General features: G+C 48.0%; 1 pseudogene; it reads right to left on the bottom strand.

Moving 5' to 3' along the window:
- LOC119282501 overlaps positions 1-5,249 on the bottom strand; it is a 51,360-nt pseudogene extending 46,111 nt beyond the window's left edge.
- Positions 5,250-15,827: the final 10,578 nt, after the last annotated feature.

Below are 15,827 nucleotides of genomic sequence, written 5' to 3'. Positions count from 1 at the left end.
TGTATCCCGAGCTTTGCTAATGTAGTTGGATCTTATGATGTTTCTCCCCCTCTACTCTCTTGTGATGAATTGAGTTTCCCCTTTGAAGTTATCTTATCGGATTGAGTCTTTTATGAGAGCACTTGATGTATGTCTTGCCGTGCTTATCTGTGGTGACAATGGGATATCATGTGCCTCTTGATGTATGTTTTGGTGACCAACTTGCGGGTTCCGCCCATGAACCTATGCCTAGGGGTTGGCACACGTTCTTGACTCTCCGGTAGAAATTTTGGGGCACTCTTTGAAGTACTTTGTGTTGGTTGGATGAATCTGAGATTGTGTGATGCATATCGTATAATCATGCCCACGGATACTTGAGGTGACAATGGAGTATCTAGGTGACATTAGGGTTTTGGTTGATTTGTGTCTTAAGGTGTTATTCTAGTATGAACTCTTTTATAGATCGATCCGAAAGAATAACTTTGAGGTGGTTTCGTACCCTACCATAATCTCTATGTTTGTTCTCCGCTATTAGTTTCTTTGGAGTGACTCTTTGTTGCATGTTGAGGGCTTGTCATATGATCTATCTATGTTATTATTGTTGAGATAACTTGCACTAGTGAAAGTATGAACTCTAGGCCTTGTTTCCTATCATTGCAATACCGTTTACGCTCACTTTTACCACTTGTTACCTTGCTGTTTTTATAATTTCAGATTACAAATTCCTTTATCTACTATCCATATTGCACTTGTATCACCATCTCTTCGCCGAACTAGTGCACCTATACAATTTACCATTGTATTGGGTGTGTTGGGGACACAAGAGACTTTTTGTTATTTGGTTGCAGGGTTGTTTGAGAGAGAGCATCTTCATCCTACACCTCCCATGGATTGATAAACCTTAGGTCATCCACTTGAGAGAAATTTGCTACTGTCCTACAAACCTGTGCACTTGCAGGCCCAACAATGTCTACAAGAAGAAGGTTGTGTAGTAGACAGCAGGCCGCTGTTTCCTCTAGTCGGCGTCGTCCAGTCCGGTTCTGCTCCACCGCCGACGGTCTTTAGCAACAGCTCCCCGCTGACCGTGGACACATCCGCGCCTGCGGTGCCATGTTCTGCTTCGCCCGTGGCTGCCTAAGGCGCGTGGCCAGTGGCTTCCTACGACATGTGGCCCCTGGCTGCATACAGTGCAGCGCCCATGCCCGGGTCACGGGTGGCCACACTGCGGTGTCGGTAAATGGAAATATTAGTCACTTCTTCGCCAACGGCAGGGGCCTGAGGCAAGGTGACCCTGCCTCTCCCCTTCTCTTCAACTTTGTCACGGATGCTCTTTCTCATATTCTGATTCAGGCTATCGCAGCTGGCCACATTACTCCCGTCAGCTCTCACCTTGTCCCTAATGGCATCTCCCACTTACAATATGCGGACGACACTATTATTATGGTTGAAATAAATGAGGCTAGCATAATCCACCTGAAATTCCTGCTCCTCTGCTTCGAAGCTCTGTCTGGTCTTAAAATTAATTTCGCTAAGAGTGAAGTCATTGTTATTGGGGTCTCGGACGTTGAGGCCCAAAGAGTTGCTCACCTTCTTAACTGCTCCCTAGGATCCTTTCCTTTCAAATACCTCGTCCTTCTGATCTCTCCCCACAAGTTGCTGGCTAAAGATTGTGCTCCGGATGTCTTACCGTGGAGAGGCCGATACAATACCCAAGCGGGCAAGGTTGTCCTTACCAATGTATGCTTGTCTTCCCTCCCCATGTTCCTTATGGGTTTTTATCTCCTCTCTAGAGGGACTCACGCTGGCTTTGATAAGCATAGGAGTGCTTTTTTACTGGAATTCGGCTGATAATAAACGCAAATACAGGATGGTGAAATGGAAATTCATTTGCCGACACAAAAACCTGGGAGCGTTAGGCATCATCAATACGGCTGTCATGAATAAGTGCCTCATTTTAAAGTGGTGGTGGAAAGTCATGTCCTCAATGTAGCGCCCCCTTTGGACATTCTCAAGGCTAAGTACTTCCCGGCCTCGAGCCCCATGTTTGCTTCATCCACTGGTGCTCCCAGTTTTGGCACCAGCTCGTTAAAGTTCGTCCGATTTTTCAATCCTTAGTGAAGTTTGTAGTTAGGAATGGTAAGTCTACTCGCTTTTGGTTAGATTGGTGGTGTGTGGACACCACCCTCGTAGTGGCATCCTTTTCTCTTACTGTCCTAATCCGGAGATCTCTATCTTCGAGCTCTCTCTAAATAATTGGGACCTAGACCTTCGTAGGACGCTTTCTCCTCAAGAGTTGGAAGATTGGCATCGCCATACTGCTTGCTTCCCCTTGCTCTCGGTGGAAGAGGACTCGGTTTTCTCGCCCCATCCTCTTCTGGTCGCTTTTCGGTTAAGTCTGTCTATGCTAAACTTATTTCTGGCTCCCCTACGTCCAAGTTCAAATGCATTTGGAGTGCCCGTATCCCTCCTAAGACCAAAATTTTCATGTGGCAAGCCTTTCGTGGGAAGCTTCCCGCGGCTGATCAAATTTGGAAAAGAAACGGTCCTGGCTCTAATCGATGCGCCTTATGTGGGGCCATCGAAAACACTAACCATATCTTCTTTCAATGCTCTTTGATTAAGTTCGTGCGGTGCTGTATTCGTTTTTGGCTGCAAGTGAATAGGAATCCTTCGTCCTTCGTGGACTTGAGGAGACGGTCCAGCGGCTTATCTGGGGCTTCTAAAAGGATCTTCTGGGTTGGGTTTGCAGCGATCTGTTAGTCGCTGTGGACCACTCGAAACAAAATTACCATCGACTTACCTTCCTGGCTAATCCTGTGAGTTGTTTATTTAAAACCGGTGTATTTCTGCAGCAGTGGAGATTATTGATTAAGGATGCGGACCTTGAGGCTTTCGACGCTATGACATCCAAGATTTGATCCACGGCTTCCTCCTTGGTGCGGCGGAATCGGACGGTGCCTTGGTTCCGCCTCCTTTTATCCTGTCTTTTGATTGCTGGCCTGCGTGCCATGACTGGCTCATTAGCCATGTATGCGAACCTTCCTTATTGCTGCTTGCTACTCTGTTGGCTTGGTTGTTGGTTGTGATACTCTGCCTGGTGGCTTTATTTATAAAGTCGGGCGTATGCCTTTCTTTAAAAAGGACAGGCCTACCAGTTGATAAGTTCTCCCCACAGTAAGCTCATGAAGGTTCTGAAAATGTCCCATACTAATCTTCTCAAGTCCAGGAAGATCCCAAAAGGTGAGAAACTCCAGCCTCGGAAGGCGTTCTCCATAACTCTGTGGCTTGTTAACAATGCATAAGTCCTTCAAATCAGATCAGCCCATTACATTGAGAACAACGATACTCTCCGGTAAATCAGATCAGCCCATTACCTTTCTCCATTCAATTCATATAAACCAAGGCATCTCAAGCGGATTCCAGGTATTCCAAAAAGCCTCTCCAGGGTGCCCACTTTTGTTGTTGTTATTCCAAGAACTTTTAGTTCTCTAGTTAATCTTGATAACTCTTCGATCCTAAACTCATCATAGCCCATGTGGTTCCCTGAATCAAAATCTGATTCGCATACGGCATACCTGCTGCCATATAGGTTTAAGACTTGTAGCATTGTCAAATTCGTAAGAACACCACAGGGTATCTTCTCCGAGAAATCCATATTGCTCAAGTCCAAGAACCACAGCGTTCTTAATTGCCCAATAGCTACAGGCAAATAGTTGTTTAATGTGTGTTTGCTTCAGTTTGAGACACTGCAATTCAGTCAGTCTGCCAATTTCTTCTGGAAGAACCTTGATGGGAACCCAAGACAAATCCAAGCAGGCCACGGATAATATGCTGTTTAAAAAAGATGGTGGTATCACCTTCAGCCGAAAGTTCCGCTGTAGTGATAGAAACTGCAGGTTCGGATAGCTCATGGCCTGAGGGAATTGAGTGATATGATTGCACATGAGTGATATCTTTCTAGCTGACCTAAATGTTTCGATGTCCCTGTTAGAAATGCTATGAAGTCCTACCCCTGCTTGAACAATTCATTTCATGTGCTCTTCAGTGCAATCAGAAGATATCCACAGTGACTTGTCTCGGACGATGTCATGCACTCTCACCTCTCTATCTTCCAGGTAGCCAGTCTCCAGTAAGCATGCATCCTTCAAGTACTCAATAATGGAGTAACCCTTGTTGTAAGCCTCCTCCATAGTATCATACTCTATCAAACTCGTCCTCATCCAACAGTCGATGAGCTCAACTTTCCAAATTGAGTAATCTTCAGGCCACACAAAACAACATAAGAAGCATTCTTTGATCTGTTTATTCTGCAGATAATCACAACTTATCTTTAGCCTAGTGTATATGTGGCTGACATTCCCCATATTTGGGATCTCATGAATGCGATCCACAAACACTCTCATAACATGTTGCCAGGACTACCTTCTGTTTATTCAGGCCATTAGGATATGGAATACCAGCTTCTACCAGATCCAAATGATTCCATAAATCATCTAGCAGGAGTAAGAGTTTCTTTTGCCTTAAGAAACTTAACAGGAATGAAGCCCGTGTTTCAATGTTGGGGCCTGGTTTCAGGAAGAGTCCAACCTTTTTCAGAGATGTCTACTTGGAGCTGCCCTATTCCACACGCCTTAGATGCCACAACATATATAACAATGTCATATCCAAAGTCTTCTTCGATCACACCCAAGAAGTGATTGCTGATTTTCCTGAGCAAAGTGGTCTTACTTACCAACTCCTCCCATTCCCCATACCCCTACAATTCCAACTCTGTCATCTTTGAGGTACTGGAGGACTCTGCTTAAGTTATAGTCTGTTCCTTGTACTGAAGGCACAGTGGGCATTTCTTGCACGCAACATGGTGGAACCTCAATCGATACATGTGTAAAGGATCCCTTTTCATGCAACATCTCAGCTTCCTTGAGTTTCTTGGCGGCCTGCACGCCGGTTTCATAATTTGACCAATAACTGAAAGACTGGGCCCTTCTCTTCCTCTGCCCATGTTTCATCTCATTCACTTCACTTTCTATTGCTGCCACCTTTTCTAGCCATTCTGTAACTTCAGGGTTACATGTTTCTTGCTTCCTTTCGGAGTTCATAAGACGGATATGGATTTCTTGCTTCCTGGCTTCTAGATTCCTTATAGTGCTATCCAGCTTGCCAATATTTTCTTCCTTGTGTATTATGTTTCTCATACATGTAATCACAGGGTTCCGTAAGTGGGATGCCACAGTACTTGTTACGAAATCAACGAGTGCAGAAACAACCATGTATAAGAGTGAAAGAAGGCAGTGAACAAGGTGATGGTTCACAAGCTGATTATCCTTCAATTGGTAACAACACCAAAAGTTTGAACTATGCCTATCAAAAGTGGGACCTGCAGGTACGATTGCCAGAAGTATCTGACATATTGGTCATATACACCCAGTACAAAATACAAATGTATCAATCTGCGGAAAACCTCTTTTGTTTTCGCCTATCTCTGTTTCTAAATGTAAGACGTTTTGGCTGTTCAAATTGAACTAGCAAAACGTCTTACATTTAGGAACGGAGGGTGTACTATGTAGAGATTAGGTTCGTCCCCAACAAAATGTAGAGATTAGATTAGATGAGCAGTGAGGTAAAGCACATATATAATACATTTTTCCATTCAGTTTCTTTTATCCTTTTCATAGTGAAATATCGTATTGCATTAATAAGGGAACTACTAAAGGTTCGTGTTGAAGTAAGTTAATGACTCGCATTGATTTGAGGATAAACAGCATATGTGGCGAGGCCTTAATCCAATTAAAGTTGACTAGGCAGAAGTATAAGATGGAGGGGAGAAGCCTAGAGCTTGACGAACAGTTTCAAGCAAGAAGTAAAAGAGTGAGGGAAGGGGATCCCGGCCCGTACCTTGATCCTCGAAGCAGAACCCTCCGCAACCTCGTATCGTCGTCGGATGAGAAACAGAGGCCACTGACGGAGCGCCCGCGGGTGGTTGAAGAGGAGAAGCCTTGCTGCGTTCCCTGGAAATTTCGGAGGCGACCGGCCGGCGGAGAGAGATTCTTGGCCTCTTTGGGGCGAAATTCCCCGCGCTGACTTTGAGCCCGTCAGTTGCCCCAGTGAACGTGCTGCGCTCCTCTCCGCGGCCATCGATGGCACCACGTCTTGCGGACTGGGGAGCGGGGCAACGACGGTGACGGTGACGGCGACCGTGGATCCCATCCGGGGCGGGGTCAGCGACGGCGACTAGGGGAAGGCCGCTGGTCGGCCGAGTTTTTTTGTTTTTCGACAACATGCCGGTGGACTGAGTAATTTTTGTTTTTGTTTTTGAGGGGAGAGTAATTCTTTTCTTCTTGAGAACAGATCGAGTTAGTGGCAGCAGCCCACGACTATCACCATCCCCACTTGGGCTTTGAGCCTTCCTCGGCCCATGGATGTTTATTTGCAGCTCGTCGTGCTTGCGGCCTGCGGGAGGGCAAATCCCATTCGGCGCCCTGTGCGTGCAAACGGGCGCACGCACCCTGCCCGCTGAGCTCCAGCACAACCGTTTGTTATTTTGTTTGACTGTGTTCACCATCACTCATCAGACGATGAAAAGTAATGCAAAGTATTTGATGAAATCCAGCATAAACCAGAGCTCCATCCAATCCAAGTATGCAACCACTATTCACAACTCACAATCGTCTTGCAAACGTACATGTAGCTTCAGATGCCTAACAAGAATTCAGTCACTATTCTTTTATGAAAAATATATACCTTAGTCATGTAAAAGTCTGAAAAATTGTCTGGTCCTATTATTTTTTAGAAAAGGAGGATGTACCCCCGGCCTCTGCATCTGGACGATGCATGCAATCATATTATTAATTATTCACAAAGACCATATAAGGTGATACATCATAAGTCTGAAGTCACCATCTTGGCAACGTTGTTGCTACTCTTATCCCCTTGATGAAGGTGTGCCAAATGTCCGGACCTAATACCAAGCAGACATCACACCAAAGCCTAACATCTAAAGCTGGGTGTCCCATCCAAGCCACTACCTGGATTGGGTCCCACACTGGTCCGGCACACTCCCAATGAGCACAGCATGCTGCAAGGGCCGTCACCTCCATCTTCCGTTAGTCCATCCTCAGAGCAGAACTGATGCACCGACCTTGCCAGGCCTCTCTGCCATCAAGGCCACCATGACGCCAGACAGCTTCCTCCTCCCGCGCGAGTCCATCTCCGCGTATTACACGCCGAGTCTCCACTGCGCCATATGCCGCCGAGACCCACCGTCGACGATACGGTTGATGTCACACCGCTCCACCTACATGCCATCTCGCGTTGACTCTAAACTACCAGCAACTCCACCACCCTTAGCAGTCCCCGGCTGACGCCTTCAGGAAGGAACACGACACCAAAGTGCCATCGCTGCCCAAACAGAGGAACAGAGGCTTTCGCCTACGCTCATGGCAGAGGTAGGGGGCGTACGATCCACACTGAAGCCTTCAGGAAGGGAATCGGCGCCGAGGGCGTCGACTTTGGTGCGGCCGCCACGCTGACCTGGAGTTTCCCTCGGATCCATGCCCACCCGCCAGATCTGTCCATGCAGTATTGCGTCGACCGTAGGTAGCAGCCAGCACGAACCGGAGTAGATCGAGTCGGATACGACGCCTCCCATGGAACTCCGACCAGCCATCAAGGACCCGTCGTAGCGTCACCGCCTCCACGTCGCCCACGCAGCCGTGGAAGGCCCCCCATCTGCTCCTGCGGGTGCCGCCCACCATGGAGGCCGCATCGCGCGCCACTGATCGAGGCCACTGCCCCAAGATCCGATCTGCCAGCCGCTGCCGCGCCATGAGAGCTAGATCCCCACGCCTGCGTCCGTGCACTGCATGCGCTTTCGCGTGCCGTACACACTTGCCGTGCATCCCTAGCGCAAGCTCGCCATGGCGACCACGCGCTGCCACGGCAAACGCCCGAGCACCGTGAGAGGGAGAACCGGAGTGCCCCTGTTAGATTAACTTCGAGGCATACCGTCGATCATCCGAGGACCAAGCAATCACACGAGCATGATACCGTGATTTGTTAACGAGGTTCACCGATATGGTTACATCCCTGGGGCTTGACTATGGGCGCTCCTCCCCATGATACCGCTACAATACCGCATCCGGTCGCCCTGGACGCCGGCACATGTCACCGGCTTCCCCTGCGCTCCTGTGCAATTATGTTGGCATAGGTTACATCGTGTGTCTACCCCCACTATATATGAGAGGCCTAGGATACAAGTGTCCTACTTGGACATGACTCCATATCCTATCTAAACACAATACAACTACAAGTCCAACTGTAACCTACCTTGTAGACAATACTCGACACAACTCTAACAAACTCCACCTTGGCGAATATTCTTCACCACCTTGAATTCGTCCATGCGTCAAACTTCCTTGTACATTGGACTTGAGCTTATCCCATGAGCACCGCTGCTACTCCAAAGACTCCATATGACTCCACCTACAACTTGTAGTCCCTTATTTTCTTGACCACAGCCAATGCTCGACCGAAATTAAGTTCCACATTACTCTAGTTTGCCCTCCCAACTTCGAAAGTATTACTCCAACGCCATCACACACTGATCACTGACCTGCGCGAAAGTGAACAACTCACATATTGGGTGTCACACATAAGAGTTACCCGAACTCAACATCACCGCTCCTTTCTTGACCGCCTGTCTGAAACTTGAAGGAATTTCACTGTTGCTTGTAGTCATCCCGAGTCAAAAAATTTCTTACGCACACGCAAGATCATGGTGATGTATAGCAACGAGCGGGGAGAGTGAGTCCACGTACCCTCGTAGACCAAAAGCGGAAGCGTTAGCACAACGCGGTTGATGTAGTCGTATCTCTTCACGATCCGCCGATCCAAGTATCGAACGTACGGCACCTCCGAGTTCACACGTTCAGCTCGATGACGTCCGGCAAACTCCGATCCAGCAGAGCTTTAGGGGAGAGTTCCGTCAGCATGACGGCATGATGACGGTGATGATGTTGCTACTGACGCAGGGCTTCGCCTAAGCACCGCTACGATATGACCGAGGTGGAATATGGTGGAGGGGGGCACCGCACATGGCTGGGAGAGATCAACAGAACAACTTGTGTGTGTAGAGGTGCCCCCTGCCCCCGTATATAAAGGAGCAAGGGGGGAGGCGGCCGGCCAGGAGGAGGGCGCACCAAGGGGGGAGTCCTATTCCCACCGGGAGTAGGACTCCTCCTTTCCTTGTAGGAGTAGGAGAAGGGAAGGAAGGGAGAGAGGAGGAGAAGGAAAAAGGGGGGCGCCGCCCCCCTCCTTGTCCAATTCGGACTAGAGGGGGAGGGGGCGCGCGGCTGCCCTGGCCGCCCCTCCTCTTCTCCCACTAAGGCCCATTAGGCCCAATATACTCCCCGCGGGGTTCCGGTAACCCCCCGGTACTCCGGTAAATGTCCGGAACCTCCCGAAACACTTCCGGTGTCCGAACATAGTCGTCCAATATATCGATCTTTACGTCTCGACCATTTCAAGACTCCTCATCATGTCCGTGATCATATCCGAGACTCCAAAATACCTTCGGTACATCAAAACACAAAAACTCATAATACCGATCGTCACCGAACTTTAAGCGTGCAGACCCTGCGGGTTCAAGAGCTATGTAGACATGACCGAGACACGTCTCCGGTCAATAACCAATAGTGGAACCTGGATGCTCATATTGGTTCTCACATATTCTACGAAGATCTTTATCGGTCAAACAATACTAGGGAAAACATAATACACAGAACTTTAGCAGTAGCGCCTGTTAAAAAACCACGCTACTGCTAGACAACAGGAGCGCGTGCAAAATAAGCGCGCTGCAGATCCATATATATCAGTAGCGCGTCTCACCGAAAGCTCGCTACTACTAAAATTCCAACCACATAGCCGATGGGCTATAGATAGTAGTAGCAATCTTCCGAAAACCGCGCTACCGCTAATATACTTATAGCAGCGCGTTTATGCATAACAGCGCTACTGCTAACGAAAAGAAAATAACATGAAAAACAAATAGAAAAGTAAATGAAAATGAAAGAAATAGAAAAAGGAAAAAGGAAAAATATATAATGTAAAGAAAAATAAATAAAAAGGAGAAAAAAGGATGAACATTTAGCAGTAGCGCGTTCGGTGAAACGCGCTATAGCTAAGTTAGCTATAGCGCGTTTTCTGCAACGCGCTACCTTTATTTTTGACTTAATCAAAAAAACGGTTCCCCCCGGCCACCACTTATCCCCCAAATCCCCTCCCCCACTTCGCCGCCATCTCCCCCACTTCGCCGTCGCCCCCACTTCACCGCCGTCTCCTGCCGGCGTCGACGCCACGCTCATCCTCACCGTCGCCGCCCGAGGCCGCCCAGCCTCACCTCCGCCGCCCCTCGGGCCACCCTCAACCTCACTGTCGCCTCCCTCAACCTCACCGCCGCCGCCCTCGACCTCACTGCCCCCGAGCCCACCCAGGACCGCCGCCTCCCGATCCCGAGCCCGCCCTCACCGGCCCTACCTCCGTCGCCGAGCACCTTCCCGCCACCGTCTCTCCCCTCTCTGTAAGCCCCCCATCCATCCTTTTTAGTTAATAGATGTTAATCTTAAGTAGTAGATAAATGTTGATGTTTTTTAGTTAGGGTAATAATAGATGTTAAGTAGTAGATAATGTTGATGTTAATTAGTTCAGTAGGGTTTAGTTTTTGAATTGAGTTTCTTTAACTAGATGTTAATTAGGGTAGTAGGGTTTAGTTTAGAGTAAAGTAATTTAGTTTAGTAGTTAACTAAATATAATCTATATTTGGTTTTTGAATTGAGTTTGAGAGAGCATGAGATTTGTGTAGATTTTCTTGTAGTCTCAAACGCTAGGACATGCAAATTTGAAGTGGTCAGGATATATGCAAATTCCTCAATTGTGTTTGTGCATGCATGTTTCGATTGTGCCCAAGTGGCCTTTTATTGTTTCCAGGGAATGAAGCCGAGTGGCCTATGTTTTGCCGGAATGTTGATTCATTTCCGTTCCGGCAAATTCCAGGTTCTCGATTTGTCCACTTTTTACCAAAGGTCATACCGAAATTTTCCATGAATTTCGGCATGACTTGTGCTACAAACTAGGACATATCGAGTGCCCGAGATTTGCCGCACCGGGAAGGAGTCAACGTTCCTGCAAAACAATAGGCCTTTTTATGTTATTATTCATTTTATTAGGTCTAGAATTAATTGACTAGATTTAATTGTAGGAAACATCACTAGCAACGATGAAGGATAGGGTTCTAGTGATTGCGACGACGTCTACTGAGCGGCAGACGAATTTTTGAGCCTTGCCGACGATCAACCGATGTTGTTGCTGGGCCCACCGGTGGCATCGGGGACCGAGACCGACACGCAGACCAGTGCTAAGACTGAGACAGGCGCTGAGACTCAGACCGGCATCGAGACCGGTGCTGAGACTGAGACCGGCGCTGCCTCGGGGAGCGGGGCCGGTGTAGAACCGAAAGCAAAGAGGCATCGGCTTCCTAAAAAACTCAGGACTACTAGCCTGGTGGTCACGGAGGTGGACGATGAGAATTTTGATCCAAACGCGCCCGAGGAAGCGCGCGCGTGCTACGACAATCAAATAGACTGCATCGTACGGACAACCACCACCATCGACAATGAGAATCTACAGAAGATAGATAATATGAGGCCCTCCCTCCTAAAGAAGTTTCACCAGATTTTCTTGTTCCTGGACCGGAATGAAAAGGATTATGAAGATCCAGATAAGGACCCGACAATGAAGAAGATAAACAAACACGCCATGACCAAGTTTGGCGACGCGTTGGCCGCCTGGAAAACAAGGGTGAAAGCAAGGATCATCGACAAGAAGGAACCCTACTCTGAGATTGTAAAGGATAATTCGACAATCACAGAAGAGCAGTTTCAAATATTCAAGGTGGCTTGCGAGGCCGAAGCTGCCAAAAAAAGTCTAAGCACATGAAGGGGCTTCAAGAGAGGAACATTGGGAGCCACCACCTCGAAAGTCGTGGTTACGGCGGGAAGATGTCCAAATGGGCCAAGGAGGACGCGGAAGCCGCGAGTCTGGGCATCCTAGACCCCTTGGCCGAGTTCACCGTCCCGCAGGAGTGTGACGTCCTTAGGGCCCAGCACTATTGGGACCCAGTGAAGAAGGTTTACGAGGGAAACGCGGTCACGACGGAGTTCATTAGACTACTAGTAATTTTAGTTTCTAATCAATTCGACTGCACACGTTAGTCATATTTGTAAACGATCCTTGTGCCTTTTGCAGAGAGAGCAGCACAGGATTGCGGCCGAAAGTGACTCGCCGTCTGAGGCATTGGCGAGGCCCAAATGGGACACTCCATTCAACCGGGTGTTGAACATATTGAAATGACTCCCAGTGGAGACTCGACCGTCGTATGGACGCGTGCACGGTGTCGGAGACGGTGCCACGTGGAAGAAGTACTACCGTGAGACCACGGAGGAGAGAAAGGAAAGACGGAGGTTAACTGAAGGAAACATCGACAAGAAGGTTGAGATTGCGGTTGAGAAGAAATCATCTCAGACAGTCGGAATGGCGGTAGCTGCCGCAAAACAGGTGGTTGTAGATATGTGTACTTCCTTGGTTCCGACCGTTTTCAATTGGACCAGGCAAAATCCAGAAAAAAATGCAGCGGACTTTGCCCTTGCTGACTTCTTGGGGAGCACCTCGACTAGCATTGCACCAGCACCTGCTCCCGCACCTGCTCCGGCACCGGACGTGCTCGGCGGTGCTTCGTCTTTGGCTGAGCTCGACGCCCTCATAGTATCTGTCACACCGGCCCCCTTCAATAAATGTATAATCTCCCATTTTCGTTGCCTTTCGGATGTCTCACATCGCAGACTTTTCTTTGCAGGCCGACGAAACCCCGTGCACCATATTGTACACCATCGGCGACCAGAAGATGGACGTGGGGAAGGCGACGATAATGGAGCCGAAGGAACCATTGTTCCATAGCCGGTCGATCCCCTCAAACGTCTTCAAGGTTTCCGTGGCCAGTGTCAAACCGGGCCACGAGAATTTGCCTCCTCTGATACTAGTGGGGGTTGACAACGAGACCCCGCGGCGGCTTGGTGATTGTTGCAATGGGTAGGTCCTATTGTGGCCAAAGAGTCTGCTTCGTCTGGAGGCGGCCGGGAGCACACCCACGGGCACGCAGCCTCAGCAAGGTATGAATATCAACACCCCACCTACCCAATTAGCGTCGGGTGTCGGGTTGGGTGATAGTGGATGGGGTAAGGAAGAGGCTCCCTTAGTCGCTGATGACGTCGCCATGGATGAGGATGATGATGACGATGGCACTCAACAGTATGTCTATACTAGCGCCTACTCAGGGTTTGAGCGTCATGAGTCGGTGCCTGAATTGCCGTCTTCGGAGGATGAACGTATTATGGATGACCTTCCAGTAGTAAAGAAGTCTAGGAAGAGAGCGAGGAAAGGTAAAAAGGCTGATTCTATGATCCAGCCGCCTCAGCAGCCTCGGCTTCAAGACCGTATAGATATCCCTGGTGCGGATAAATGGCATATCCCTGGTCAACCAATCCTACCTGCAAGAGCGCTAGGGTCCAGATTCGGCAATCTAAGGAGACTTCATGACGATGTGTTGTGGATAGATAAAGGCCTCGTCGCCTCGAAAGATCTAGGATACCCACTCTACGTGGTTAACGTTCCGCGGCAATTGTCGTACATCGACTTCTTCCCCGCGGATAAGTTCTTCCTTCGATTTGATTACATATTAGACATGTTTCACGTGAAGAAGCTGGATTTTACGTTTGTCTGCCTTTATGCCTTGCACATGAACTACATCATCGGGGGTGAGCAGATACCTCATATCTGTGTCGCTGACCCGTACTACATGCACGAGGGCTTCTTGGGAGTCTGCGCAAAGCACCGTGAATACGCGAGGGAATACATCGTCAGTTTCATGTCGCCAATAAGGACAAGGAGGCGATTCTCGTGCCTTATCATCCCCTGTAAGTCATCCGCGCGGATATCCTTCCTTCGATTTCAATCATTCATTTGCACGGTGAAGGGTAATTAATTTGAGGTGTACTTATTTTGCGCAGCGGCTGGCGCACCGTCCTCATCATCCTCTACCCCTGATACTCCCACGCTCTTTACTTGGACTCGTCGAAGAACATTCACAAACAGGATTACACCCACATCAAGGATGTTCTCGACAGTGCTATGTTTTACTACCAAGCACGGGGTGGAGAGGTCAATGACAAGAAGAGAAGGGGCGACAGGCTCGCCTTCAGCCATAAGACCAACTTCTGTTGCATCCAGCAACCGAGTGATTCTCTTAATGATGGATTCTATGTCCTACACCACATGCTGGAGTACATACGGGATCACCAGAACCTTCGCATGTCACCTACGTCCGGCGATGCCCATATTCTACAATGGGCAAAGAATGTAGGAGATATCGAGGATCATCAACTTCGAGCTGAGTTCTATCACATCTAGCACGAACTTTCCCAAATCATCATGAAGGAGGTCGTCGGAAAAACAGGGATGTTCTATGAAGAAGGACAAATGTCGCGGGAAGACATCCGAACATGGGTAGCCGCTCAGCGTCTTGACATGAAGCCTTTCACTAAGCTCGGGGACTATCTCCCTGACATCGATGGATGGCACAACATGTTGGAGTGATTGTCGATATATGACAATGTGTCCGTTTAGTCCATACTTTCTGTATGACAAAACTTTGAGTTATACACGGTGAAACTTTATTTGCGATGTAATTAAACTGTCCTCCTCCTCGACTAGAGAAGATCACTCTAGTTAGGGCATTTTGGGTACGATGAACTTTGTTATTCATGCTTATGATATGTTGTTTCTATTTTTGCCAAGTCTGTCTCTTTCTGTTTCTCAACTATATATGTTGCATATCATCGACTCATGTGACGATGCAGGTGCATAGATCATCGATGGTGAAGAAGTGCTACGCCAGGAGTATATATACGACGAGTGGCCGGAGTGTCAGGCCCAGGTGTACCAGTTTCCGGTTTCCGAGCGACAGGCAGTAGTTAGTTTAGGTTCACGCTAATGCGAGAGGATACGAACTCGTGTACTGCATAGTTCCGATCTCACTCAAAGTGATAGATCTTCTCGCATATAATTGTTTAGATGGATGATGATGTATTTGCAAGTAATCGAGACTTGTATCGCTATTTTCGAGATGATGACGAGAGACCACTTTGTGTTGGATGATGATTATGATGATGACATGATTTGATGAGACTAGTTGTATGTATATGCTATGAGTACATTTGTATGTGTATGATATGCTAAAGATGATTGTATAAAGCCTATTCAAATACAAAACAAATATGCAGGAAAAAAAACTAATATAACTAGTAGTAGCGAGGGTAAAAAAGTTAGCAGTAGCGCCACCTTACGAGTAGCACTTCCCTGTAAAAAGCATTGCAGATAATATCAGCAGCGCTCTTCACTGAAGCGCGCTACAGTTATCCATGTATAGAAGTAGCGTGGGATGACAGGCGCTACTGCTACACGTTAGCTGTAGCGCCTTATCAGTAGCGTATCGTCCCGTGCTACTGATAGGCCTAAAAGCCACGCTGCTTCTAGGCTTTTCCCTAGTAGTGGAACCGCATAACAACATACGTTGTTCCCTTTGTCATCGGTTTGTTACTTGCCCGAGATTCGATCGTTGGTATCTCAATACCTAGTTCTATCTCATTACCGGCAAGTCTGTTTACTCGTTATGTAATGCATCATCCCGCAACTAACTCATTAGTCACATTGCTTGCAAGGATTATAGTGATGTGCATTAC

This window comes from Triticum dicoccoides, chromosome 3B, assembly GCF_002162155.2.
Source record: "Triticum dicoccoides isolate Atlit2015 ecotype Zavitan chromosome 3B, WEW_v2.0, whole genome shotgun sequence".
Lineage (NCBI taxonomy): Eukaryota > Viridiplantae > Streptophyta > Magnoliopsida > Poales > Poaceae > Triticum > Triticum dicoccoides.
This window is presented reverse-complemented; position numbering and strand designations above follow the sequence as displayed.